This window comes from Puma concolor, chromosome E1, assembly GCF_028749965.1.
Source record: "Puma concolor isolate L17-30 chromosome E1, mPumCon1.1.hap2, whole genome shotgun sequence".
In the NCBI taxonomy this organism is placed as follows: domain Eukaryota; kingdom Metazoa; phylum Chordata; class Mammalia; order Carnivora; family Felidae; genus Puma; species Puma concolor.
In genome coordinates this window covers 17,362,166-17,375,966 of record NC_141680.1, presented here as the reverse complement: position 1 = coordinate 17,375,966, position 13,801 = coordinate 17,362,166, and the positions used below count along the sequence as shown (strand labels likewise).

General features: G+C 37.3%; 1 protein-coding gene across 3 annotated transcripts in view; it reads left to right on the top strand.

The window, feature by feature from the left end:
• The window catches only part of NSRP1 (nuclear speckle splicing regulatory protein 1), a 61,909-nt gene that overhangs the window by 19,311 nt on the left and 28,797 nt on the right, over nt 1-13,801 (top strand). The window contains exon 1 of one of the 3 annotated variants that reach the window (XM_086686430.1): nt 10,142-10,213. The exons of the other annotated variants lie outside the window; for them this stretch is intronic. The gene's annotated coding sequence lies outside the window, so the exon portion shown is untranslated. Of the gene's footprint in view, nt 1-10,141; nt 10,214-13,801 lie in introns of those variants that run through there. 3 annotated transcript variants of the gene reach the window in all.

Below are 13,801 nucleotides of genomic sequence, written 5' to 3'. Positions count from 1 at the left end.
TTGTTCTTTTTCCAGCTCCATAAGGCATAAGGTTAGGTTGTGTATCAGATCTTTCTTCCTTCTTTAGGAAGGCCTGGATTGCTATATACTTTCCTCTTATGACGGCCTTTGCTGAATCCCAGAGGTTTTGGGTTGTGGTGTTATCATTTTAATTGACTTCCATATACTTTTTAATTTCTTCTTTAACTTCTTGGTTAGCCCATTCATTCTTTAGTAGGATGTTCTTCCATCTCCAAGTATTTGTTACCTTTCCAAATTTTTTCTTGTGGTTGATTTCGAGTTTCATAGCGTTGTGGTCTGAAAGTATGCATGGTATGATCTCAATCTTTTTGTACTTACTTAGGGCTGATTTGTGTCCCAGTGTATGGTCTATTCTGGAGAAGGTTCCATGTGCACTGGAGAAGAATGTATATTCTGCTGCTTTAGGACGAAATGTTCTGAATATATCTGTTAAGTCCATCTGTTAATGGTCCAGTGTGTCATTCAAAGCCAATGTTTCATTGTTGATTTTTTGGTTAGATGATCTGTCCATTGCTGTGAGTGTGGTGTTGAAGTCTCCTATTATGGTATTACCATCGAAGAATTTCTTTATGTTTGTGATTAATTGATTTATATATTGGGGTGCTTCCACATTTGGTGCATAAATGTTTACAATTGTTAGGTCTTCTTGGAGGATAGACCCCTTGGTTATGATATAATGCCCTTCTGCATCTCTTGATACAGTCTTTATTTTAAAGTGTAGATTGTCTGATATAAGTATGGCTACTCCAGCTTTCTTTTATTGACCATTGGCATGATTGATGGTTCTCCATCCCCTTATTTTCAATCTGAAGGTGTCTTTAAGTTTAAAGTGGATCTCTTGTGGGGCACCTGGGTGGCTCAGTCTGTTAAGCAACTGACTTCATCTCAGGTCATGATCTCACGGTTTGTGGGTTTGAGCCCTGCATTGGGCTCTGTGCTGATAGCTCTGAGCCTGGAGCCTACTTCGGATTCTGTGTCTCCCTCTCTCTGCCCCTCCCCCGCTCGTGCTCTGTCTCTCTCTTTCTCTCTCAAAAATAAATAAAATGTAAAAAAAATTTATTTTTGTTTTAAAGTGGGTCTCTTGTAAACAGCATATAAATGAATCTTGCTTTCTTACCCATTCTGTTACCCTATATCTTTTGATTGGAGCATTGAGTTCATTGACGTTTAGAGTGAGTACTGAAAGATATGAATTTATTGCCATTATGATGCTTGTAGAGTTGGAGTTTCTGGTGGTGTTCTCTTGTCCTTTCTAATCTTTGTTGCTTTTGGTATTTATATATATATATATATGTATTTCCCCCCCCCATCTTTTCTCCCCTCAGTCCCCCCCCCCCTTAAAATTTCTTCCAGGGCTGGTTTAGTGGTCGCAAACTCCTTTAATTTTTGTTTGTCTGGGATATTTTATATTTCTCCTTCTGTTTTGAATGACAGCTTTGCTGGATAAAGAACTCTTGGCTGCATATTTTTCTGATTCAGCACACTGAATATATCCTGCAACTCCTTTCTGGCCTGCCAAGTTTCTGTGGGTAGGTCTGCTGCAAACCTGATCTGTCTTCCTTGTAGGTTAGAGACTCCCCCCCCCCCCCCCCCATGCTGCTTTCCTGATTCTCTCCTTGCCTGAGTATTTTGTGAATTTGACTATGATATATGCCTTGTTGATGGTTGGTTTTTGTTGAATCTAATGGGGGTCCTCTGTGCTTCCTGGATTTGGATGTCTGTGTCTTTCCCCAGGTTGGGAAAGTTTTCTGCTATGATTTGCTCACATAACCCTTCTTACCCCTATTTCTCCCTCTTCTGAGACCCCTATGATTCTGATGTTGTTCCTTTTAATGAGTCACTGATTTCTCTAATTCTTAAATCGTGCTCTTTTGCCTTCATCTCCCTCTTTTTCTGCTTCACTATTCTCTATGTTTGTCCTCTATATTGCTGATTCTCTGTTCTGCTTTATCCATCCTTGCCGCCACTGCATCCATCTGTGATTGCAGCTCAGTTATAGCATTTTTAATTTCATTCTGGCTATTTTTTACTTCTCTTATCTCTGCAGAAAGGGATTCTAATCTATTTTCGACTCCAGCTAGTATTCTTACTATATCGTGATTCTAAATTTTGGTTCAGACATCTTGCTTGTATCTGTGTTTGGTTAAATCCCTGGCTGTCATTTCATCGTGCTCTTTCTTTTGGGGTGAATTCCTTCGTTTTGTCATTTTGAAGGGAGAAAAGGAATTAATGAGGCAGAAAAATTAAAATTAAAAAAAATTAAAATAAAAAAAATTAAAAAATTTAAAACACACACAAAAATGAAATAAATGATGGTAAATCCTAAGTGTGTTTTGGTCTGGGTGTTGAATGTGGTTTGACAGATTAGAGAAAAAAAAGGAGGGGGAAAACAAAAAAAAAAGGAAATCGTTTGAGAATTTGAAAAAATGAATACAGTGGAGTAGACTAAAATGAGATGATGGAAGTAATATCGAATTTGAAAAAATATAGACAGAAGTAAAGAATATAGTAGAAAAAATTAAAGGAAAATATTTTTAATGAAAAAGAATTTTTTCTTTTTCTATATTCAAGAAAAAGAAAAAGAAAAAAGAAAAGAAAGGAAATCGTTTGAAAATTTGAAAAAGTGAATACACTGTAGTAAACTAAAATAAAATGATGGAAGTAAAATAGAATTTGAAAAAATTTACATCAAAGCAAAAAATATAGTAAAAAAAGAAGAGTATTTTTAATAGAAATTAAAAATGAAAATGAAGTTTTTCTCTTTCTGCATTCAAGAAAAAGAAAAACGAAAAAGAAAAAAAGGAAAATGATTGTTTGAAAATTTGAAAAGGTGAATACACTGAAGGAGACTAAAATAAAATGATGGAAGTAAAATAAAACTTGAAAAAATTTACATGAAAGTAAAAAATCAGTAATAAAAATTAAATAAAAATATTTTTAATAAAAATTGAAAATAAAAATGAATTTTTTCTCTTTCTGTATTCAAGAAAACGAAGTGTAAAGGAGAAAAAAAAAGAAAATTGAATAGATGAACCTACTACCAGATTGAAGTAGGACTGAAATTACTTCGTTTTCCCCTAGAAGTCAGTCTGTGTAGCGCTTTAGAGTCCATAAACTAAGCTGGCAGTGAGACTTGTGTTCTTGAAGAGCGAAGTTGGCCCAGTTGGGTGGGGCTCAGCATAATGGCTCTGCTCTCCACTAGATGGCACTGCTAGCCTAGTGGGGTGAAGGGTTGGGCTCTTGGTAGGTGTGTATGCGCATGTGCGGGAGCAGTGAAAATGGTGCCACCCAGCTACCCAGTCTTTTCTCCTGGATCAGCAATCGCACACCCGTCCTCTGTCTTCAGCCTTCATCCACTCCCAGCTTTTTCACTCTCCGTGACCAGGCCCCAGGCAGTACCTCTCTCCCGAGTTTTGTCTCAGATGTGGCTGTTTTCCCCAACCCCTTACTTCTGAAGGACTGCAGCTTTTTTTTTTTTTTTAATTTTTTTTTTCAACGTTTATTTATTTCTGGGACAGAGAGAGACAGAGCATGAACAGGGGAGGGGCAGAGAGAGAGGGAGACACAGAATCGGAAACAGGCTCCAGGCTCTGAGCCATCAGCCCAGAGCCCGACGCGGGGCTCGAACTCACGGAGCGCGAGATCGTGACCTGGCTGAAGTCGGACGCTTAACCGACTGCGCCACCCAGGCGCCCCTGAAGGACTGCAGCTTTGACCTGTTCTGCCCCTCTGTGGGAGGGTCTCACTGAGCAATGGCTGAATGGGCAGTGGCTGAATGTCGGCTGCACACAGGAATGCTTTGCTGGACCCTGCTGCTGCCGGTGCCCTGAGACTATGGCCAGGTGCCAGCCCGCCCCAGAAAAAGTTGGTGAGATAGTGTGGCAGCAGCTTTTCAGGGATTATAGAAAATCACAACACACATCTGGCACCAGGCTTCGCCCTTAACGACCTTGTTCCAGCACCAGCGAATGTGGCTGTTTTCTGGGGTCTGCTGGGACCAGGTGGCTTCAACAGTCTCTACCAAATGTCCTTCCAGCAGTAGAACCGCTTTTCCCCGTGTGGCCCAAGATCCTCCCGGACCCCACTCTCTTCCTGGGGATTCGCCCTTCCCACCAGAGCACTGCCAGGTATCGAGCTGTGGAGTTGCAGACTGCACTCCCCTTGTTAACAGTCTTAATGGAATTTAAACCGTCTCCTTTATCCTTTCTCCCTTTTTAGTTTAGTCCCTGCAGCTGTTTCCAATTTTCCACTTTCTCTCTAGCTGCTTTTGGGGGGGGTGCTTTTCCCTGTATTCTCCCCCCCCCCCCCCCCCCGTCTCCGTCCTCTCTCTGCTGGCAAAAGCACCTCCCTTCCTGCACCTTCCCGCTCCTCAAGTTCACTTCTCTGCACCACGTACCTGCTGAATTCTGTGGTTCAGGTTGTATGATTGTTGTGTTAATCCTCCAGTCAGTTTTCTAGGTGTGTAGGGTAGTTAGTGTTGGTCTGGCTGTATTTCATGGACACCAGACACACAAAAAACTTCCATGCTGTTCACCATCTTGGCTCTTCCCTTGACATTGGCTTTTTTTACCGTTTTTCTCAGAAGCATACAGTGGGGTTTTCCAGAGGCTGCATTACATGTGAATTGCAACAAATTGAATACAGCAAATTTGAGAATCTAGCAATTCTATTACAGAGATAACGTGGTCAGTATTGATAGGATAACACATGAAAGCAAAAGTTCTGTGGGTCCTCAGTAATTTTATTTTTTAAGTTTATTTTGAGAGAGAAAGCACAAGTCAGGGAGGGGCAGAGAAGAGAGGGAGAAAGAGAGAGAATACCAAGCAGACTCCACATTGTCAGTGTAGAGTGCAGAGCCCGACACAGGGCTGGAACCCACAAAATGTGAGATCATGACCTGAGCCAAAGTCAGACACTTAACCAACTGAGCCACCCACGTGCCCCTGGGTCCTGAGTAATTTTAAGAAGTATTAAAAAAAGGTCCTGAGGAGTGCCTGGGTGGCTCAGTCAGTTGAGCGTCTGACTCGGTTTCAGTTCAGGTCATGATCTCACGTTTCATGAGTTCGAGCCCCACATCGGGCTCTGAGCTGACAGCATGGAGCCTGCTTGGGTTTCTCTCTCCCTTTTTCTCTGCCCTTCCCCCGCTTGTGCTGTCTCTGTCTCTCTCAAAATAAGTAAATAAACTTAAAAAAAAAAAAAAAAGGTCCTGAAACCAAAATATTTAACAACCTCTGCTCTAGAATAGTAAAAAAGGAAAGTATTTTCCTTTAAAATATGTTAAAATGCAAAGTAATTTATTTGCATTTTGTCCTTCACTATTTTGATTTCTTCTTTTTTTAAATCTGTTCACATTTCTACTTTTTCAGCTAATGTTGGCCATTTAAATTTTCTTAAGTAATTTTTTTTTTTTTTAGGGATTCAAATCATATTTGTAGAGAATTTCAGTAGTAGCTAAAATGTCTTCTGAAATCTCTTCTGGATTTGTAATTGTCTGCTTTTTATTCCTGATGTTTGCTTTCTCTCCTTTTTCTTAGACCTGATAAAAGTTTGCCTATATTATTTACTACCTTTTTCAAGAATCAGCTTTTTTGATTATTGATTATCTGCTATTTTTTAGTTTTTTAGTCTTCTATTTTATGATATTTTATTACTTTGTTATTTTCTTGTAACTTTTTTTTTAAGATTTTATTTTTAAGTAATCTCTACACTCAACATAGGGCTCGAATTTATAGCCCTGAGAATTAAGAGTCACACGTTTTATGGATTGAGCCAGCGAGGCATATTTGAAAGAGTTTGGTTTTGTATAGAATTCCAAGTTCAAAATTATTTTCCTTCAGAACTTTTACTTTTTTATTTTTTTTAAATCATTTACTTACTTATTTATTTATTTATTTATTTATTTATTTAGAGAGAAGGGGAGGGGCAGAGAGAAGGAGAGAGAGAAAATCCCAAGCAGGCTTCACACTATCTATCAGCATGGAGCCAATATGGGGCTCAAACTCACAAACTGTTAGGTTATGACCTAAGCCAAAACCAAGCTGGCTGCTTGACCGACTGAGCCATCCAGGTGCCCCCTTTCCTTCAGAACTTTTAAATATAATACTTTGTTTTACTTTTATATCCACTCTTTCCAAATGGAGGTGTGTGGTATCAATCTAATTCTTTGTAAGTAATTTGTACTCCCAACTTCCTTCACCAGTTGTTTTTAAGGATTTTTCTCTTTATCCTTGGTGTTCTAAAATTTTACCAGGCTAACTCAAGTTCCTGTGTTCTCACTTTCCAACTAAGGGCAGAAATGAAATCTCTGTTATTTGCCTTTTCCAGAAAATGAGTTAATCTGTCTTCTGTCTTTTCCTGCTCTTTGCATCCCTTATCTCAGAATTTGTAGCACCCTGGGAACCACTCCCACCTTTTCTAGCATTCAGTCTCTTTAAGCAGTTTGCTTTCTTGCCTTTTATATTCTTCAAGTTTCCAGTCCGTTGAAGGTATCCCTTCTTGTTTTCTAGCATGATTATGGATTTCTTTTCTGTCATTTCGAAGGTTTGGATTAGGAGGAAAAGGAGGCTGCAACATGTATTAATTTGCCATGTTACGCCAGAAGCTTTGCATTGTTTTCCTAGCTTTAAGATCTTGGGCAAATTGTTTAATCTCTCTGAGATTCAGTTCCACATTAAAAACAAACAAACCTGTTTTATAATACTGCCTACTAAAAGTTTATTTTAAGGCTTAGAGTATATCTTAAATGCCTAGTACAGTGTATGGTATAGAGTAGATGTGTAATTGTGCCTTTATCACTATAATATTAAATGCCTAGTACATTGCATGGCACAGAGTAGAAGTGCAATATATAGTGCCCACATTGCTACAATAAATCTAATGCGTTGTCTGTGTGCAGTAACTATATCAACATTAATCATTAGTCATCTGAAATTTTCTTGTTCTGTCTCCATCCTGCTTTTTTTTTTTTTTTTTTTTTTTTTTTTTTGGCTTTTTAATAGAATCTTGATCTTCATGTTGGGTTGTAGCCATTAGCTAAGGGCCATTATGTTAGAAAAATTCCATAAAGAAGGCAATAATAACCATAATTATATTTTGAATTATTTTTTTATTGTGTACAGTCTTACTGCACTCTTTTTACTCATTTTTTTAAACTGACAACTGACAGTTTCTAATTAGAAGACAGTAAAAGCTTTACTTCCAAATTTGCTTTTAAATAACAAAATTAACTTTTTATTTTTCCAAAACTGTACACATCTTCCTCATCTATTGACAGCCTTTGATACTGCCTATTCCAACTTTACCATAAAAAATTATTAACAATTTTTTTCCTTTATTTTCTTGTTGTGTTTCAGTGTGTATAGTGAGACAAAAAGTAATAATCCCTCATCTCATTCTTGGATTTATCAAAAGCTGAAAATAAAATAGATCAGATCATTTTCTGGAACAAAATTACTTTATTAGTTTAGTAATAATTTGAGGTTACTTTAAAGATAAGAAGCAGCATTTGGGAGGAGATTCATTTCCTGCCTTTGGGCATTATCTGCAAGAACTACATCTTCAGTGTCAAGAGACTGTGTATGTATAACTGAACTCTAATAAAGTCTGTACTGGGAATGCTGCACACCTGACTTGGTCATTGTGATTATATATTACGTGCCAAACTGTTGCTTGTCTTTTGAAAAAAAAAATACATTGCCAAGTGTATTTCATTAAAATTTGCCCTGTGGGGAGGACTACAAGACCTTTGTTGATTATAAGTGTGCTAGTTATTTCCAACATAGTTAATGATGTTCCTTTGGAAAATAAGCTTGTGTTTCTCTTTTCTCTTTCTTTCTTTCTTTCTTTCTTTCTTCCTTCCTTCCTTCCTTCCTTCCTTCCTTCCTTCCTTTCTTTCTTTCTTTCTTTCTTTCTTTCTTTCATTTTTAAAAATGTTTTTATTTTTGAGAGAGAGAGACAGAGTGCAAGTGGGGGAGGGCCAGAGAGAGAGAGAGAGAGAGATGCAAAATCCAAAGTAGGCTGTCTCCAGGCAACAGCTGTCAACACAGAGCCCGATGCAGGGCTCTAACGAACTGTGAGATTATGACCTGACCCGAAATCAGATGCTTAACCAACCAGGCACACCAATAAGTTTGTGTTTCTAAGCGGAATAAAATGTAGTTTTCCTTTTATTGGTAAATTAAGTTAATAATTGGAAGAGGTCATTAATTATAGTAAATATGTTTTAACTAAATCTCACAAAGTTTTTCACAACTCTTTTTGACTGATGACAACATAGAATATTGACTGGTAGGAACCTCCTTTTGCTGATACCTGACTCTTAGTGCTTAGGACTGAGAAATAGTGCCTCCTGGAGTATAAGACCCAGATAAAGGAGATGATTCAGAGTATGGGTTCTAGGTTGGTTAATTTACATGTGAAAGATATATTCCTGGGTGAACCCTTCACTCTCTCTCAACAAATGGCCAACCCTGGGAGAGACAGTTTCTCTGCCAGGTTGCAAATGCCAGAGCATCAAGAATACAGAAAATGAGAAAATATAGTTAATGTAATTGGCCTTGTGGTGGATGGATGCCAAATAGACAAATACAGAATCTAAGAAAACAAAATAGCTATCGATTCTTTTCTTGTTACCATCTAGTTTAGAAATCACAATGGTGTTAGCCATATAAAACACGTTAGATATTTCCCTCTTTGTATTCTATTATCTGTAACAAATTGTAGAAAATAGGGATTATTTGCTCCTTGAAAATTGGGGAGAATTCAGCTTGTATAACTGTCAGGGTTTACAGCTCTTTGGGAGAGGATGTCTTTGTGGTTATTGGTGTATTCAGGTTCTTTAACCGTTTAAGAAAGTATATCCATTCTGCTTAGATTTTCAGATTTATTAACAAATATTATAATCTCATATAACAATGTAAACATAGCATTATCATAATAGTACTTTTAAATCTTTCATTTATCACACTTGCATCCCTTTTCACTTTTCTTGATTAATCTTGCCAGAAGTTTGTCATATTAATCTTTTCAAAGAACCAGCATTTGATTTTATTCATTTTTTTAATTAAAAAAATTTTTTTAATGTTTAATTATTGAGAGAGCATGAGTGTGGGAGGGGCAGAGAGAGGGGGAGACACAGAATCTGAAGTAGGCTCCAGGCTCTGAGCTGTCATTACAGAGCCTTACACAGCTCAAACTCACAAATCACGAGATCATGACCTGAGCTGAAGTCAGACGGTTAACTGACTGAGCCACCCAGGCGCCCCGATTTTATTCATCTTTTGCATTTTGTTGATTTATACTCTATTTGATTGATTCCTGCCCATATCTTTGTTTCCTTTGTTTTGTTTTTTTTTTTATTTCTTCTATGATCTTTTTCAACTTGAGTTCTTCTGTGATCTTTTTCAACTTGAACTTTAATTTTTCTTATATAAGCATATAAATGTATTTGATTTTTTGAGTATTCTGTCTCACAGATTTTGTCATTTAGTGTTTTTGTACTTTTTAAAAAATTATTTTGTAATTTCCTTTATAATTTCTTTGTTAACCTGAGGATTTAGAGCTATGGCTTTTGAGTTTCTAGACATATGGGTGGAGGTTTTGTTTTGTTTTGTTTTTTAATGTTTGTTGCTGGGTTTTGTTTTGTTTTTAATACAGATTTTTAGTTTTTTTGTTAGGACCAAAGAACATACATTATATAATGTTTGTTTGGAGGGGAAGTTGTTGACTTTGTGGTCAGCACATAGTTGGTTTTTGCAAATGCTTCTTGTGTCTTTGAAAACCATGTGTACTTTCCACAGTATGTAAGTTTTATATATATTTGTTAGTTTGAGCTTACTTGTATTTTCTGTAATTAATCTTTTCCTATTGATCTATTAGTTTCGGAGAAGAGTAAGTTAAAATTGCCATCTAAAATTGTTGATGTCCCTATACTTGTGAGAGTTGTTGCTTTGTGTATATATGTGTATTTGTAACATTATTGCGATAAAACTCACATGCCATAAAGTTCACTGGTTGTTAATATATTCACAGAGTGCAGTCATTATTATTACCTAATTTTAGAATATTTTTGTCACCCCCAAAGAAACTTGTCTGTTAGCAGTCATTCCCCGTTGCCCCTTTCCCCAGATCCTGGAAATCACTGATTGCCTTTCTGTCTCCTACTCAATGGGTTTACCTATTCTGAACATTTCAAGTAAGTGGACTCATATAATATGTGGCCTTTTATAGTCACAAAACATGGCTTCTTTCACATAACATAATGCTTTCAGAGTTTATCTGTGTTGTAGCACATGTCAATACTTCATTCCTTCCTGTGGCCAAATAATATTTTGTTGTTGGATATATATTATTGTATTTTGTTTATCCATTCATCAGTTGATGGGCATTTGCGTTGTTTCCACTTTTTGGTTATTAAGAATAATGCTGCTGGGCGTGTGGGTGGCTCAGTCAGTTAGGGGCCAACTTTGGCTCAGGTCATGATCTCACAGTTCATGAGTTTGAGCCCCACATCTCTGTGCTGACAGCTCACAGCCTGGAACTTGTTTCAGATTCTGTGTCTCCCTGTCTCTGTCCCTCCCCCTTTTCCCATTGAATAGATTGAATTTTCTGTTCATAGTTTGGAAAGTTACACATTTCACTTCTTTTTTTTTTTTTTTTCTTTAAATGTTTATTTTTGAGAGAGAAAGCATGGGGAGGGGCAGGTGCCCCTGTTCTGTTCCTTTTTAAAAATAATAATAAGTTTTACCAAATTATTTGTTGACTTTCATGTATGTCACAACATCATTCTTGTTGGAAATAGTTCCTTTAATGAGTATTTTCAAAGAGGGCCTTTAATACAGGAAATCTTCTAAGACTTCATGTGCCTGAGGTCTTTACTTTTGATGATAGTTTATCTGTATATAAACTTTTTGGTTCAAAAGTCTATCAACATTTAAAAATTATTCCACACAGCAACTTTGTGTTGCTGATGAGATATCTGATGTCATTTTGATCTTATTCCTCTATAAGTGAACTCTACCTTGTTAGAAGCTTTTAGAATTTTCTTTTTGTCTTTGATTCTCTTAATATTTCATTGTATGTATCAAAGTGTTATTTATGTATGTCTGTATGTTTTACTTATACATGTCAGTTTAACATTTTTTAATTCTAGAAAATTCTTGGTCATTCATGTATTCCTGTTTAATTTATACATCTTTTTTAAAATCTATTTTTATTTTTTGAGCGAGAGCAAGGGGGGAAGGGGTAGAGGGAGAGAATCTTCCTTTATAAATGTTTATTTTGTGAGAGAGATCATGACCTGAACTGAAGTCAGATGGTTAACCGGCTGAGCCACCCAGGCATCCCTTGTTTCTTTTTTAAAAAACTATTTATACTTCATGTTACCCATATCCTCTCATTTCTGAGGCTATGTATTAGGGTCATCTAAAATTTATACTCTGGGGCCACCTGGGTGACTCAGTCAGTTAAGCATCCAACTCTTGATTTTAGCTCAGGTCATGATCCCATAGCCATGGGATCAAGCCCCGTGTCAGGCTCCACGCTGGGCATGGGGCCCGCTTGGGATTCTCTCTCTTGTCCCCTGCGCTCTCTAAAATTAAAAAAAAATTATATTCTGGGGTGCCTGGGTGGCTCATCAGTTAAGCATCTGACTTCACCTCAGGTCATGATATCACAGTTTTTGAGGTTGAGCCCTGTGTCAGGCTATGTGCTGACAGCTCAGCCTGGAGCCTGCTATGGATTCTGTGTCTCCCTCTCTCTTCTCTGCCCCTCCCCTGCTTGCATATTCATTCTCTCTCTCTCTCTCTCTCCCTCCCCCCCCCCAAAATAAATAAACATTTAAAAAAATAAATTCTGTCTGGGTCATTAACTTTTTTTTAATGTATGTACAATTTTTTGTACTTTTTTAATGTTTATTTTGAGCAAGAGAGAGCATGAGTGGGGGGATAGCAGCGAGCCTGATGCCGGGCTTTAACCCACAAGCTGAGAAATCATGACCTGAGCTGAAGTCAGTTGCTTAATGGACTGAGCCATCTAGGTGCCCTATATTTTGTTTTTAATCTTTAAAAAGGTTTTAATTGTCCTTATACTTCTTTAATGCTTGAATTTTTTTGTTTTCTTTTCTTCTACATGAACACATTTTCCATTGAGATTTTCAGCTACATTAAGTTAACTGGTATTGTTTGAGAGGAGTGGTAAGGTTGTCAGGAGGAAGGAAGAAGAACCTCAGGGCAGAGAGCCCTACAGTGTTAGTCTGGACTTCCCATTTGCATCATCTACCTAGTAACTATATCCCTCAGGGTAGTAACTCCATCTGAGAGTTGCTCTTTATCAAGACCAAGCTCCCAAGGAAGTTTGTTCAGCAAACAGAGATCAGGTCTGCTGCCCCAGGCAAACTGGAGTACTACCCTGACATTACCTCAGAGCAATTGCTTTTTTTTTTACCTGTGGAGACTGGAGAGAGACATTTCTGAAAAGCTGTCCCATCATCCAGCCCCATCCCCCAAAGTTATTCAGCTCTGGGTTGCTACTTTTCCCTCCCTTTGTCCTGATAAGCCAGGATTTGTTTCCCAGGGATTTTTCAGTTTTTTGTTTGTTTATTTTGTTTTTTTTTGTTTGTTTTTTTCTTATATTCAGTCTCTCACTTGTAGAAAAACTTCAAAGGGAGGGAGCTTGGCCTAGTATCTTACCAAGAACTGTAAGCTGAGTATGACTAATTTAAAAAATTATGTATGTTTGACTTTTGATTACATGAGATTTTATTTTTTTGCCACAAATTTTTCTAATTATCATTTCCAATTATTTAAGCTTTTACTGGTTGTTTTCCATTTAGGGATCACATATTTTCTTGACAGTGGGAAAGGAAAAAAGAGATGTCCTGAGCAATGGAAGGAAACTGGTTTAGGAATATTAAGTGATAATTCAGAAAGTGGATAATGTAGGGGCACCTGGGTGGCTCAGTCGGCTAAGCGTCCAACTTTGGTTCAAGTCATGAGCTCACGGTTCGTGGGTTCTGCACTGACAGTGCAGATCTTGCTTGGGATTCTCTCTCTCTGACTCTTCCTCCCTTGTGGCATTCTCTCTCAAAATAAACTTAAAATATATATTAAAAAAATTTTTAATTGAAAAAAGTAGGTGGATAATCTAGATTTCAGTGCACATTTTTTTTGATGGTTTTCTTGTTCAAAACTTTTAAGTATCATTTAAGCATGTGATGTGTAGAAGACATAATACTGGGTGTTACTGATAAAAGTTTGAATAAGATAAGATCTCTGCTTTCAAGGAGCTTTTTTTTTTTAATACTTTATGAAAGTGAATTTATATATAATTCAAGTTAAAACTAAAATATCTTCACTTCTGAGAGAAGTTAAAATTTCAGAAGCTACTAAGGGTGTTTTGTTGGGATTAGGGCCATTTCTCTTTGAGCAACCAGGAGTGAAAGCCAGATGGAGCAGCCATCCTTACTTTGAGGAGAATTTTTTTTTGTGGGCTCCTATTTTTTGTGCACAGCTACACTGCTTTTGTTCATTCTGCACTCTACTTGACTATGACCCATTTTTAGCTACACACTCTCTAGCTCCACCTGATTTGGGCCACCCTGCTTTCTGTTTTAAAATCAGTCTCATATCTTAGTGTTTTTAAGCATTCCAGGAATGATTTGCTTCGTATACTTGGACCATGTTCCTTAGCTTGTCTCTGTCAGTCTGTTCATCTGTTGCATTATAATTTGCTTCTGCTACTAGATTCCTGCCTTTGAATTTGCTCAGTACCTGTCCTCGTATGT